The sequence below is a fragment of the Schistocerca gregaria genome, chromosome 1 (genome assembly GCF_023897955.1).
Source record: "Schistocerca gregaria isolate iqSchGreg1 chromosome 1, iqSchGreg1.2, whole genome shotgun sequence".
NCBI classification, from domain to species: domain Eukaryota; kingdom Metazoa; phylum Arthropoda; class Insecta; order Orthoptera; family Acrididae; genus Schistocerca; species Schistocerca gregaria.
Window position 1 is genome coordinate 1,064,311,472 of NC_064920.1, and position 13,530 is coordinate 1,064,325,001.

The 13,530-nt window shown below is 42.4% G+C and overlaps 1 protein-coding gene, 1 long non-coding RNA gene and 1 other non-coding gene across 7 annotated transcripts in view; 1 reads left to right on the plus strand and 2 right to left on the minus strand.

Annotated features, from left to right (window-relative positions):
- Window positions 1-13,530, plus strand: part of LOC126281332 (caspase-6-like) — a 142,245-nt gene that overhangs the window by 80,154 nt on the left and 48,561 nt on the right. The window lies entirely within an intron of this gene.
- LOC126281345 (uncharacterized) overlaps window positions 3,169-13,530 on the minus strand; it is a 145,127-nt gene continuing 134,765 nt past the window's right edge. Inside the window, exon 3 of the long non-coding RNA XR_007551256.1 lies at window positions 3,169-4,117. This is a non-coding gene — a long non-coding RNA (uncharacterized LOC126281345). The remainder of the gene's footprint in view (window positions 4,118-13,530) is intronic.
- On the minus strand, window positions 7,522-7,596 carry Trnas-cga (transfer RNA serine (anticodon CGA)). The gene has a single exon. It is a non-coding gene; the product is annotated as a tRNA-Ser (tRNA).

Below are 13,530 nucleotides of genomic sequence, written 5' to 3' on the forward strand. Positions count from 1 at the left end.
ATATCTAGGAGTAACTATCCAGAGCGATCCTGAAGTGAAATGACCATATAAAACAAATAGTAGGAAAAGTAGATGCCAGACTGATATTCTACTATGAATCTTAAGGTAATGTAAATCATCCACGCAGGAAGGGACTTGTAAGGCATCTGTTCGACCGATTCTGAACTAGTGTTTATCAATCTGGGATGTTTATCAGTTACGTATGGAAGAAGGGATGGAGAAGATCCAACGAAAAGCGGTGAGTTTGGTCACGACACCATTTAGTCAGCGTGAGAGCACTACAGAGATGTTCAACAGACCCCAGTGGCAAACACTACAAGACAGGGATTCTGCATCACAGAGAGGTTTGCTATTGAAATTTCGAGAGAGAACTTTCCGGCAAGAGACGAATAACATAGTACTTCCTTCCACACATATCTCGTGAAATGATCATGAAGAGAAAATTAGAGAAATTAGAGGTAACACAGAGGCTTTGTAATCCCTGACACAGTACTCGTTAAAGCCTGTGCTACGGTAAGTTATCGGGATTCACCTTATGAGAAAGGATTTTCGCATAGATATCGACCGTGTGTACCTGAATGGTGGCAAATCAGACTTACAGCCGCTGTGTAATAACAAGGATCCATCAAGTAAGTTCGAAATGCAATCACACATCGACCGTTTTAGAGCGCCAGTGCCGACAGGTGCAGGAAACTAACAATGCTTCTGATAAGTGGTGTATCTCCTGAGTGTTTCAGGCACACCTAAACCGCCACAATTCTTTATTTTTATTTTTCATCTACAAATTTATTCAGCCATGAAGCGGTTAATACCTCTTCATTTGGTATATCATCCACCCACACAATTTTTCTACACTTTTCTGAAGTACAGTAAGAAGGTTTTTTTTGACATACTATGCCTTTTAGTTGCCTGTAGAAGCTCTTCTGTGTTATGCACATGTTAGAGCTGTGGCAGAAGCGCCTCCCCCCCTCCCCCCCGCCAGCCAAAGAACCCCTGCTGATAGTCCTGCGAGTGCTGGGATTAGAAATGAGATGATCCCATTTGATGTCTTAGATATCGAAGGAACTCTTGGCGTTTTAGCAGGATTTTTTCTCCCTTTCTCCTACAAATCACTTTTAGCCACTACCACTGCTGACTAGAAGTCATTTTTTAAGCTCCCCGCAGATTCCTTCTTTAGTGTATGACAAGCTTGAAATTCATTCCCACCACCGAATTTAAGTTTTCCACGTATTGTTTTATGAACTACAAATGCTGCAATATGTTGTCCTATGCATATGATCTTTTTCCATGTACACTCCTGGAAATTGAAATAAGAACACCGTGAATTCATTGTCCCAGGAAGGGGAAACTTTATTGACACATTCCTGGGGTCAGATACATCACATGATCACACTGACAGAACCACAGGCACATAGACACAGGCAACAGAGCATGCACAATGTCGGCACTAGTACAGTGTATATCCACCTTTCGCAGCAATGCAGGCTGCTGTTCTCCCATGGAGACGATCGTAGAGATGCTGGATGTTGTCCTGTGAAACGGCTTGCCATGCCATTTCCACCTGGCGCCTCAGTTGGACCAGCGTTCGTGCTGGACGTGCAGACCGCGTGAGACGACGCTTCATCCAGTCCCAAACATGCTCAATGGGGGACAGATCCGGAGATCTTGCTGGCCTGGGTAGTTGACTTACACCTTCTAGAGCACGTTGGGTGGCACGGGATACATGCGGACGTGTATTGTCCTGTTGGAACAGCAAGTTCCCTTGCCGGTCTAGGAATGATAGAACGATGGGTTCGATGACGGTTTGGATGTACCGTGCACTATTCAGTGTCACCTCGACGATCACCAGAGGTGTACGGCCAGTGTAGGAGATCGCTCCCCACACCATGATGCCGGGTGTTGGCCCTGTGTACCTCGGTCGTATGCAGTCCTGATTGTGGCGCTCACCTGCACGGCGCCAAACACGCATACGACCATCATTGGCACCAAGGCAGAAGCGACTCTCATCGCTGAAGACGACACGTCTCCATTCGTCCCTCCATTCACGCCTGTCGCGACACCACTGGAGGCGGGCTGCACGATGTTGGGGCGTGAGCGGAAGACGGCCTAACGGTGTGCGGGCCCGTAGCCAAGCTTCATGGAGACGGTTGCGAATGGTCCTCGCCGATACCCCAAGAGCAACAGTGTCCCTAATTTGCTGGGAAGTGGCGGTGCGGTCCCCTACGGCACTGCGTAGGATCCTACGGTCTTGGCGTGCATCCGTGCGTCGCTGCGGTCCGTTCCTAGGTCGACGGGCACGTGCACCTTCCGCCGACCACTGGCGACAACATCGATGTACTGTGGAGACCTCACGCCCCACGTGTTGAGCAATTCGGCGGTACGTCCACTCGGCCTCCCGCATGCCCACTATACGCCCTCGCTCAAAGTCCGTCAACTGCACATACGGTTCACGTCCACGCTGTCGCGGCATGCTACCAGTGTTAAAGACTGCGATGGAGCTCCGTATGCCAAGGAAAACTGGCTGACACTGACGGCGGCGGTGCACAAATGCTGCGCAGCTAGCGGCATTCGACGGCCAACACCGCGGTTCCTGGTGTGTCGGCTGTGCCGTGCGTGTGATCATTGCTTGTACAGCCCTCTCGCAGTGTCCGGAGCAAGTATGGTGGGTCTGACATACCGGTGTCAATGTGTTCTTTTTTCCATTTCCACGAGTGTACTTGCTTAGTATAATTTTAATCAATTATTGTGTTTTTACTGGTTGCTGTTGAGGAGGAAGTTTAGTTATTAGTATTTTATTAATGATCTCATTCATAAGCGGCCATATCACAGTCATCACAGTCGCTCAAGAAAGTTATAATTAAGCTTTACTTGTTTAATCAGAATTGGACGATGACTCTCCTTGTCCACAGTCTCGATGATTCGAAGCGATATGCAATCCTGTGTAAATAAAATGTCTTGGTTTTCTTGCGTTGTGTAGTCATTCGGGAAACCTCAGAACAAACGGAAAGTTTGCTTTGATAGAGTTTCATTATCCGATGAAATAATGGAGCTCTTGGATCTAATAATTGCAGGTTCGTTCCCAATTCATCGGAAGTTCCCTTCTGATTACCAACGAAACGACACCTCCGTGCAAATTTCGAATTAGAGAATACATATATAATACACACCTTTGATGTAGATGCTCAATATATATTCTCTTGATTAGCATACAATATATTTCCAATCTCTTTCTTGCAGTAATCTAGATACCAACATTACAATTATTCAGTGTGGCTATTCGGCACGGAGAAAATCCTTGAAGTCATTCCAACACACACCAGAGAGAATGTTACAAAGAGTAATTATGCGCTCATGGAAGAGTAATAGTACTGTACTACTTTTCGCATCGATTCTGCGAGTATGTAGATGGTCAAGTATGAAACGTAATTCACTCATAGAGTTGTGCAGAGATAATTAGCAGAATATAAAGCGATATTACAATTGCCCCTCGCAGCGAGCAAAGTTAATGATAATACACTTTGTGAGCTAACCATAAATTTTGTTGGCTCGTTTATTCAAAAGAGAAATATTTTGAAGATTAGTTTTTTAGAAATTTACCATAGAGTGAATGGGTAACATGTTAAGACTGTACGTTACCAGAATACCTAGGCTGTGACTTTTACATGTACCGAGGTATATCCGCATCCCACGTACATAACCAGGGAAGATATAAATCAGTATGATCGCGGAAAAGGTCTACCCATTTGGGAGCTGGCCTTCACAGGGAAACCCTGGAAAACCTGGAAGACTAGACCCCAGCTCAGGTATTAAAGACGATAGGAAAGCCTAAAGAAAGTAATTTTGAAATGTATAAAAACTTGATAGATGAGGTAGATAGAAAAGTGCCTCATAGCCAAAAAAATCTTTACAACAGTGTTTCAAAAAAATTTTTTTTTAAATTTCTTCTTTCGACGGTGTATGCGGAGATCTCGTAGAGGAGCCGCTGAAACAGGAACACTGGATACGGACAGCGGCTAGGCGACATACAGCATTTGGTGGAGGCGGTACGGAGGACAGGCGATGAGTGGCGGTACAGAACTGAAGCTGGTAACGTGCCGTAGAAACAGCAAGATGGTCTCTGGAACAGATGGTCAGGGACGTGAACATTCAACAAGTTTAAAGTGGAATGAGAAAAGGTTCTGACTGAATAAATCCCTGGAAGAGAGCGGATTGAGACACTGAAGTCCATATGTCATCACTGAATTCAAAGTCGGGATTGATTAATGTATTCTTCCATCTGTACTAGACTGGAATATCCATCAGTCCTGAAAATCGCGAATTTTATTGTCGTCCCCAATTCTGTAGTTGTTCCGAATCACAACTGCAGATCGTCCAAAGTATTGCAAAAGAAATTGTGTTAATTTAATTTTGCTGTAGCACCTACCAAATGTATTCCTCCCAAAAATTTGCTTACTCTAATCTTCGATTTGATATAGTTCAGGTGGAAGTAAGGCTCTGAATCTCTCCGAATTTTGTTTTCAAGTACGAAATTATGGATAAAATTAAAGTTCATACATGAGGAAAATTTTAAAATATAGGCATGTGACATCGAATACACATAAAATTATATTCTTCCAGTACAAATATCTGAAAAATTTTAATCTGTGTTACTATCGTTATTTGATCTGCAGATCCACCTGCAAATAAACAGCATTAATGGTGATGTATGCTCATTTAGCTCATCATCCACTCACAGAATCTTTGTCATTCTGTCATGAATATGAATGGAAAACATATTTTCAACAATCATGTCAATAATATGAAGACACAAAAGAAACACAACTCTTAAAAATTCAATTAAAACTCTTAAATTAATTCAGCTGAAAAAGAATGCATAATGAGAAATTTGAAATGTAATAAATTTTCTGTCACGCAACCAGCGAGTCTCTTTAACCCTTCGTAGCGGTGATATTATCGACTGTAGTTTTACTCCACACTTCACTTGTTTTTACCGCAAACAGCGCGCGTCCTGCCTTCAACGTACTTCCATACATAATTACTACGTTTAAAGTTACACACGACATGTTAATATGCTTCTTATGTCTTGAGAGAATATAGCTGCACATTAACTACACATTAACACTCCTATGTTACTGTTACTTATAGTCAATACGTACACACACTAGCAAATGCTACAGTCTGATACCTATTCTAAAGATTATACTAAACTATCACAGGAGTAATCTCACTGTCTCGTACTCGTAACCTATCAACTACATAAACGTATAGATTTATATATATTCACTAAATAATAATAAAAATCCATTCTTGATTCTTCTTTAAGTCCGGTGTCGAAGTTCTAAGATCCTTCAAAAAATTTCTTGATACCATTATGCGCGAATAAACCCTTTACCCCTTTTGAATCGGGATAGGCCGACAAGTATGATCCCAGATTTAGTATACTGACAATAACATACGGTCCGGTATATATAAGATTGCATTTCTTGGTGTTCTTTCTCAGTTCCGAGGAATGCAGGTGTCGCCTCAATAAAACCTTTTCTTCGAGATGAAACGTCTGAATCCGGTGTATCCTTAGATCATATGTCAACTTCCATCGTGCTGCATTTTTAGTCAAACTGACAAGTGCTAGTCGAATCTTTTCCTCCCATTTTAGTTTTTGATCTTCATGCTTTGGCAAATTGTTTATTCAGAAATTCTTTTCAGTCTGGTTAAACATTAACTCTGTAGGTACCACTCCTCCGGGGCATGGAGAAAATCCTAGAAGTCCTTCCAACACGCACCAGAGAGTGTAAGAGTAATTATGCACTCATGGAATAGTAATAGTACTGTACTACTTTTCGCATCGATTCTCAGAATATATAGATGGTCAAGTATGAAACGTAATTCACTCATAGAATTGTGCAGGGATAGAGATATTACACTAGCTTTATTAGCTAATATTCGATCTGCAGCATGAGGATCTTTATTTGTAGGATTAGCTGTGTCATGTTCCTTGCAGGCATTGTCTAGTATGTTAATTCCCTTATCACCACAAGGTAGCAGGTTTTTCAGCTTCGTTTCAGGTCCATAGTAGTTGTGTCCAGTAAGTGTAATCATGTGGTAACTTATTGAGAATAACACTACCACCACTATTTCTGATGTGCTTACTACCTGTCATTTCACGTTACTATATAGTTCGAGGTTTATGTGTCCTGTTTATGTACCAAATTGTGAACATTCACTCAACTGTAGTGTGTTGATGGGAAGCTGAGCCACTTAAGTATAGCCTCAGTCCCTCGACACCTTATAACACACATTGTAGTGACATTTGTGATTCAAAGTTTTTCACTAATTCCTCTGTGTAAAAGCTTCCTGTGGTCTTATCACCTCTGCTGTCGTTTAAAAAGTAATTTCTTCAATTTGCATGTTGCACTTTAAAAACTGTGAATGTCTGTGCTGACCAGTTTGGTTGGTAAATCGTCTCAAAAGCAGGTTCGTATTTCGAAATATGCACCAAATCACACACATTCTTCTTCTGCTTGCGTAAATCTACCATTTTAATACGGCTGTAAACTATATTGAGAGACCCATTATAATGTACAGCAACAGGTCTCATTTTAATTGTATTATGTCTAGTTCGATTATACTGCTCAGTTCTTTGGGGGAGATTGTCTAACCATTTGTATGACTCCAGAAGATTAAATCTCGTCCGCAAGAGCTTCTTAAAATCCTGTTCAAACAGTCCAAAATACTCGCTTACATGTGTGAGATTGTCAATTAGTGATTTATCTCATAACATTTTAGTACTAACTTGAAATGTAAAATTTGCCTCCATGGTCAGCTTGCAGATTGTTAGGACACTGATTTATCCTCATCTGCACCAATCATTCAGACACCATTGCAGTCTCCTTCCCCGACTTTGTCCTCACAGGCAGGGCTATTTGAAATTTGAACACTTACCTATAACCATTAAATATATTTGCTAGATTTAGTCAATACTGATTACTGATTCACATCAACGAGATCAGCCTACCATAAGGCGTCAAAACCTAATAATATGATGTGTAAACCCTATATTATAACATGTCTATGGGGGTATGTTTTGTGTACAGACTTGTGAAGATCATGAAAGGTCGTCTCCATAGCCACAGCCACTAGAGGATCTGTCTTTCTCAAAGCTCTGAAATTACTGAATTTCATATGTTCGCGCTATATTCCCAGCTTCAGCTGATGCTGTTAGTAGATGTAGATATTCTATGATTTTATTTGGGTCATCATAGCATGTATACTCCAGAGGTCGAATGTTCAGTATTTTATGATGAGCATCGATGCCTTCACCAGCATTACATATACCACTTAAAGTAGACACACTTTTTTGTGTAATCCTGCCCACACGTGTCTTATAGGGTGCGTAGGATGCTGTTTTCTGGTTAGCTAGACAACTTACAAGCAAATCATATTAATGGAGTTTATTACAGTAATTGAACTGACAATAGTTAACTTTGTATTAACGAGTTGAAACTTCCTGGCAGATTAAAACTGTGTTCCCGACCGAGACTCGAACTCGGGACCTTTGCCTTTCGCGGGCAAGTGCTCTACCAACTGAGCTACCGAAGCACGACTCACGCCCGCTACTCACAGATTTACTTCTGCCAGTATCTCGTCTCCTACCTTCAAAACTTTACCTCTCCTGCGAACCTTGCAAAACTAGCACTCCTGAAAGAAAGGATATTGCGGAGACATGGCTTAGCCACAGCCTGGGGGATGTTTCCAGAATGAGATTTTCACTCTGCAGCGGAGTGTGCGCTGATATGAGCTGTGAGTACCGGACGTGAGTCGTGCTTCGGTAGCTCAGTTGGTAGAGCACTTGCCCGCAAAACGCAAAGGTCCCGAGTTCGAGTCTCGGTCGGGCACACAGTTTTAATCTGGCAGGAAGTTTCATATCAGCGCACACTCCGCTGCAGAGTGAAAATCTCATTCTGGAAACAACGAGTTGTCGCAAGCCATTAGTGACAGGCAAATAATCAATATCCATGCAAGTTAATCACAAAAGTTCATACGGATCACAAGTCACGGCTCTTCTAGTGCCTCTCATCTAGTCCGCCTCTACTAGTGCGTGTCTTCTACTGTCCGGCCTGTCTTCTACTGTCCGGCCCAGTCTTGCAGGATCGGTGCTTATATTCTCTTGGGATAGAGGCCGCTACTGTCGTGGCGCGGTCCTAGTCAATGTCCCCCGGAAAACGACCAGAAGGGTACGCGTCGACCTCCTGATGCCACAACCAGATGAAGAAGACGGCGTTTGCTGCGGTGTGGGCGGGTCCGGCGCCATCTGTAGGACGAGAGGAGGCGGAGGAGGTGAAGGCTCCGCCTCCATGAGGTCACCCGGCAGTGTCTTGATGACGCCTTCTGGCGGCTGCTGTGGGCGAGCTGTCCTCCGGACCCGCGAATCTGGGGGAAGAGACACTGAAAGATCATCCTGCACGTGACAGAGGAGAAGTTCACTTTGATGGCGCTGCAAGCCATCTGGACCCGAAATAAGATACGTGGAAGTGTCAAGTCGACAGACAGTCTCGAGCCCACCATTTGCTGCCACTTAAAATCCTGTGAAAGACAATATAATGTGGCGCCGGATGCTGAGGAGGGTGGAGCAGTGTCCGATGGCCATGGCCGTGAAGTAATTTCGCCAGCGATGGTCCATCTCGAGGGTGCGAACGATAGGAAGCGAGAAACAGTTGCAACGCTTGATCCCTGGTGTGTGCTGAGTGAAGTTTGGCCATCTGCTGCTTGAAGTTTCTGATAAAACGCTCCATTTCGCCGTTTGTCTGTGGATGGAACGATCCACTTCACAGGAAGTTTCAAATTTATTTGACGTGAACTCAGGTCCGTTGTCTGAGACTATTACTCAAGGTGTACCTTCGAGGCAAAAAATAGAGGCCACCGCCTGAACTGTGCTACGTGATGATGTCGAGTTCATTGGCACAGCAAAAGAAAACTTGCTGTACGAGTCAACCACAACCAACCAACGAGTGTTCCAAAATGGTACCGAAAATCTATGTGCACATGTTGCCATGACGATTGCGACTCAGGCCAAGCAGAGAATTTTTTTGGCGGAGCGGACTGATTTCCCGCACATGCATGAGAGTGTGACATCATCTCTTCTGTTTGCGTGTCCATACCCTTCCAAGTACAGTATCGAAGCGCAAACTGTTTCGTACGAACAATCCCCAGTGACCTTTGTGAAATAACTGCAATACTTCTTTTTGCAAAGCTTTAGGGATCAACACACGTGACTGTCCACTGTCAATATGAGCATGAATCGTACCTTTCGGTAAAACGAGGCTATGTCGACGTTCAAATTATCGGCGCATTACAAAGCTCTTTATGCTATGCAAGGAACGAGGCCAAGATGTGCGAATGTATGTGAGCAAAATGTTCAAATCTGAATGAGCTTCCATGGCCTGTGAAATCTTTCTATAGTTTAGCGGGAAAGATGGAAGCAATTTAGTATCCTGAGCAGCGATGTGACAATAAGATGCAGTAGAAGCGTCAAAGTCTATATCAGGGCCAATCGGAAGATGTGAAAGTGCGTCCGCATTATCATGTTGAGCTGTCGGATGATACAAAATCTCGTACTGCTATTGAGACAAAAACAAACCCCATCTTTGCAATTTTTGGGCAATTCGTCGGATGAAACAAGGACTGCAAAGGCTTGTGATCCGTAACTAAGTAAAATTTTCTGCCATACAAATAGTGGTGGAATTTGGTGACGCCTTACACAGTAGCCAAAGCCTCTTTCTCAATTTGTGAAAAGTTACACAGAGCTTTGGATAACATTTTTGATGCAAAAGCGATAGGCCTGACTTCATCACCAAATCTGTGCGAAAGCACTGAACCGATTCCATAAGAGGGACCATCAACTTGCAAGACAACTCGCTTGTCAGGATCAAAGTGAACTAAGCATCCATCACTGAGCAATGCATCTTTAAATTTTTGAAAAACTTCTTGTCACTGATCTGTCCAAACAAAGGGGACATTCCTTCGACGCAAGTGAAGCAATGGAGCCGCGATATGAACCACGAGCCGAATGTAATAGTTCATTTTCCCTAAGAGTGACTGCAATTCTGTGACATTGCGAGGAATCTTGTGTGGATAACAAATGCGACTGTAGAGGATGTACACCTTAACTGTCTATGACATGACCAAAATACTCCAACTCACGTTTAAAAAATCACACTTTTCCAGTCTACACTTTAATCCTGCATCAGATAACACACGAAACAAAGCACCCAAATTTGCAATATGTTCTTAAAGTGTACGACCTGCTACGACAATCTCATCAAAATAGTTGGAACAGTTTGGCATTTGTGCAATCAGCTGTTCCAAACACCGTTGGAAAATGGCAGGTGGGGAAGCACTGCAAAAAGGCAAACGCAAATATTTAACCAAGTTCAGTTGAGTATTCACTACACACACTTTTTGAGATCCTTCATCGAGTGTTATTTGAAGGCATGCATCGCACAAATCAATTTTTGAAAAGTAGCGTCCAGCGCCTAATATGTCCATGAGATTATCTGGGGGTGGCAGTTGATACATATCAATCACAGTTTGTGGGTTGACTGTAGGCTTAAACTCAACACAGAGGCGAATGCGACTTGAAGGTTTGGAGAGCAGCACCAATGGACTTGCCCACTGACTAGCTGATATGGGTGCAATAGCTCCGCTATCCTGCAGATCTTTAAGTTCAGCTGTGACTTTGTCCCCTGCTGCAGACTTTGAATATACTGCATTAATGATATGGACCTTGTGACGAGATTTTTGTCAGTGGGACGAATTGATATCTTTATTCCATTGCAAACATACAGATTGCACACGTCCTTTCCTGCCACAAGCGTAACATTGAGCTTGTCGGGAGGGTAGTCTTGGGGTTTGTGCCGTGAATAACACCGAGGGCAAGACTTAATTCTGTTCGCTTGTGTAGCCACCTATTTAGGAACTTTTACGTAGCGTGAAGGGTTGTTTACTCCGTGTGGCGAGCGCATGCCGCCAATGTGGAATGGACCAGTCACAAACAAGGGACTCAACCCGACAAATAGTTGACTGCTCAAAACTATCGGCTGACAATGCACCTGAATCACTCTGATCTTATATTTGCACTACCTGCTGAAATGATGGATCATACTGTTTCAAAATCTGCTATCCCAGTTTGACAGCAGGTACATTTACACAATTGCATCACGCAACATAACATGAGAATATAAAGCACCACAAGTACATTTGAATTTCAATTTCCTTGTCATACCTTGCAAATCTGTTACGCACTCGCAATAAGTTTGTTCTGACGTTTTTTACAATTACACTACTGATACCTAACTGCTACCACATTCACTTGTTCATCATGATAGTTAGTTAATGAATCGATAACTTGTTCATAAGCAAGTTCACTCATAACACTGCACTTCTTACTGTAGATAGGAAATAATGGCTTTTCACAGCACCTGGCACAGGTGCGGACTCCGTGAGCTCTGAGGGGGCCAAACCCCCCTCCAAAATTCGTTTGGGGTGGGGAGGGGGGCTCTGGGCTCTGCCCCCCCTCCTCCCCAATAATTTAAGAAAATTATTAGTTATATTATGCTTTGTGAAACCACAAAATTTTGTTGGAATTTTTTATTTACCTTTCTTGACGATAGTTACCTTTTAAAATACCTACAGTAATGAGTAAAAACAAATAATTATTATGGTAGTAAGCAGGTTAACTGAAAACGAGTGGGGTGAATCATGATAGTGTTTCGGTGCTGCGGGCACACTTCGAATTTATCACGGTGCGCGAATCTTCAGGTAAAGTCTGGCACCGGCAGACCAACACTCCTACTGCAGCAACATCAAAAGGACTGGAGCAGAAGCGCCTGAAACCTTCCGCCTCGCGTCGCCTTGATGCTTCGAGACATTATGACGCCTCGGCTATATAAAGCCCACCCTGCTGTCGCAGTCATTCAGTGTGGATAGTTTCGTTCAGTGCATGCTGCAAAGATTAGATTAGATTAATACTTGTTCCATAGATCATGAATACGACACTTTGTAATGATGTGGAACGTGTCAGGTTAATAAAAGATGTGTGTAGAAGACATTACATTACACAAAATATTGCATGACACTAATGTTTAAGTTTTTTTTCTAAAAATTCAGCCAATGAGTAGAAGGAGTTGTCATTTAGAAATTCTTTTAATTTATTTTTAAATGTTAGTTGGCTACCTGGCAGGCCTTTGATGCTGTTTGGTAGGTGACCAAAGACTTTTGTGGCAGTATAATTTACCCCTTTCTGTGCCAAAGTCAGATTTAACCCTGCATAGTGAAGATCATCCTTTCTCCTGGTGTTATAGCTATGCACACTGCTATTACTTTTGACTGGGTTGGATTATTAACAACAAATTTCATAAGAGAATATATATACTGTGAGGTTACTGTGAGGATCCCTAGATCCTTAAATAGATGTCTGCAGGATGACCGTGGGTGGGCTCCAGCAATTATTCTGATTACACGTTTTTGAACAATGAATACTTTTCTACTCAACGATGAATTACGCCAGAATATGATGTCATACGAAAGCAGTGAATGAAAGTAGGCATAGTAAGCTAATTTACTGAGATTCTTACCACCAAAATTTCCATAGCCCTAATAGCATTCGTAGCTGAACTCAGACGTTTCAGCAGACCATCAATGTCTTGCTTCCAGTTTAACCTCTCATCAATGGACACACCTAAAAATTTTGAAAATTCTACCTTAGCTACAGACTTCTGTTCAAAGTCGATATTTATTACCGGAGTTGTGCCATTTACTGCACGGAACTGAAGAGAGTCTGTTTGCTGAGTTTCTTGATTTTTGGATGTTATTACTATACTTGTATCATCAGCAAAAAGAACTAACTTTGCATCTTCAAAACTAACTCTGTATACGTGTTTAATATTCCGACTTACGTGTCTAATGGAGTATTTTATATGACTATATTTTACGGATTTACTTCAGTCTCTTAGTGTATTGTGAATTAAGTTTGCAATGGATAAATTTGTTACCAAAACGGCGCGCTTAGAAGTTGTTGATACTGCAAGTCTACCCCCAACAATTATTATGTCATCAATTGCTTCGTCGTCTTCAGGCGAGAACTGTTCATATCCGAAACCTGGCCTACCTGGTAAGGGAAGATCATTTCAGAAGTCTTGGTTGATCAAATATTCATGGCTAGAATATGAAGCATCTACTGAAAAAGTTTGTTGCAAAACCAGCAAAGTGCAGATTCTAAAAATGTATTACAATTTTCTTAAAAAAAAAATGCATTTACTTCCGTAGGGTTTCCTAAGTGGAGAAAGGGTATGGAAAAATTCCGTCTTCATGAAAACACGTTTACACATAAAGAAGGTGTTCTGCAACTAAATTCTATCACTAACCGAAGTGTAGCCTCCCAATTGAATGAACAGTTAGACAGTGATATGATGAAAGGGCGTTTAGCTCTTGAGAAAATTTTTACTACTGTGCAATTTCTATGCCAAGGACTAGAAA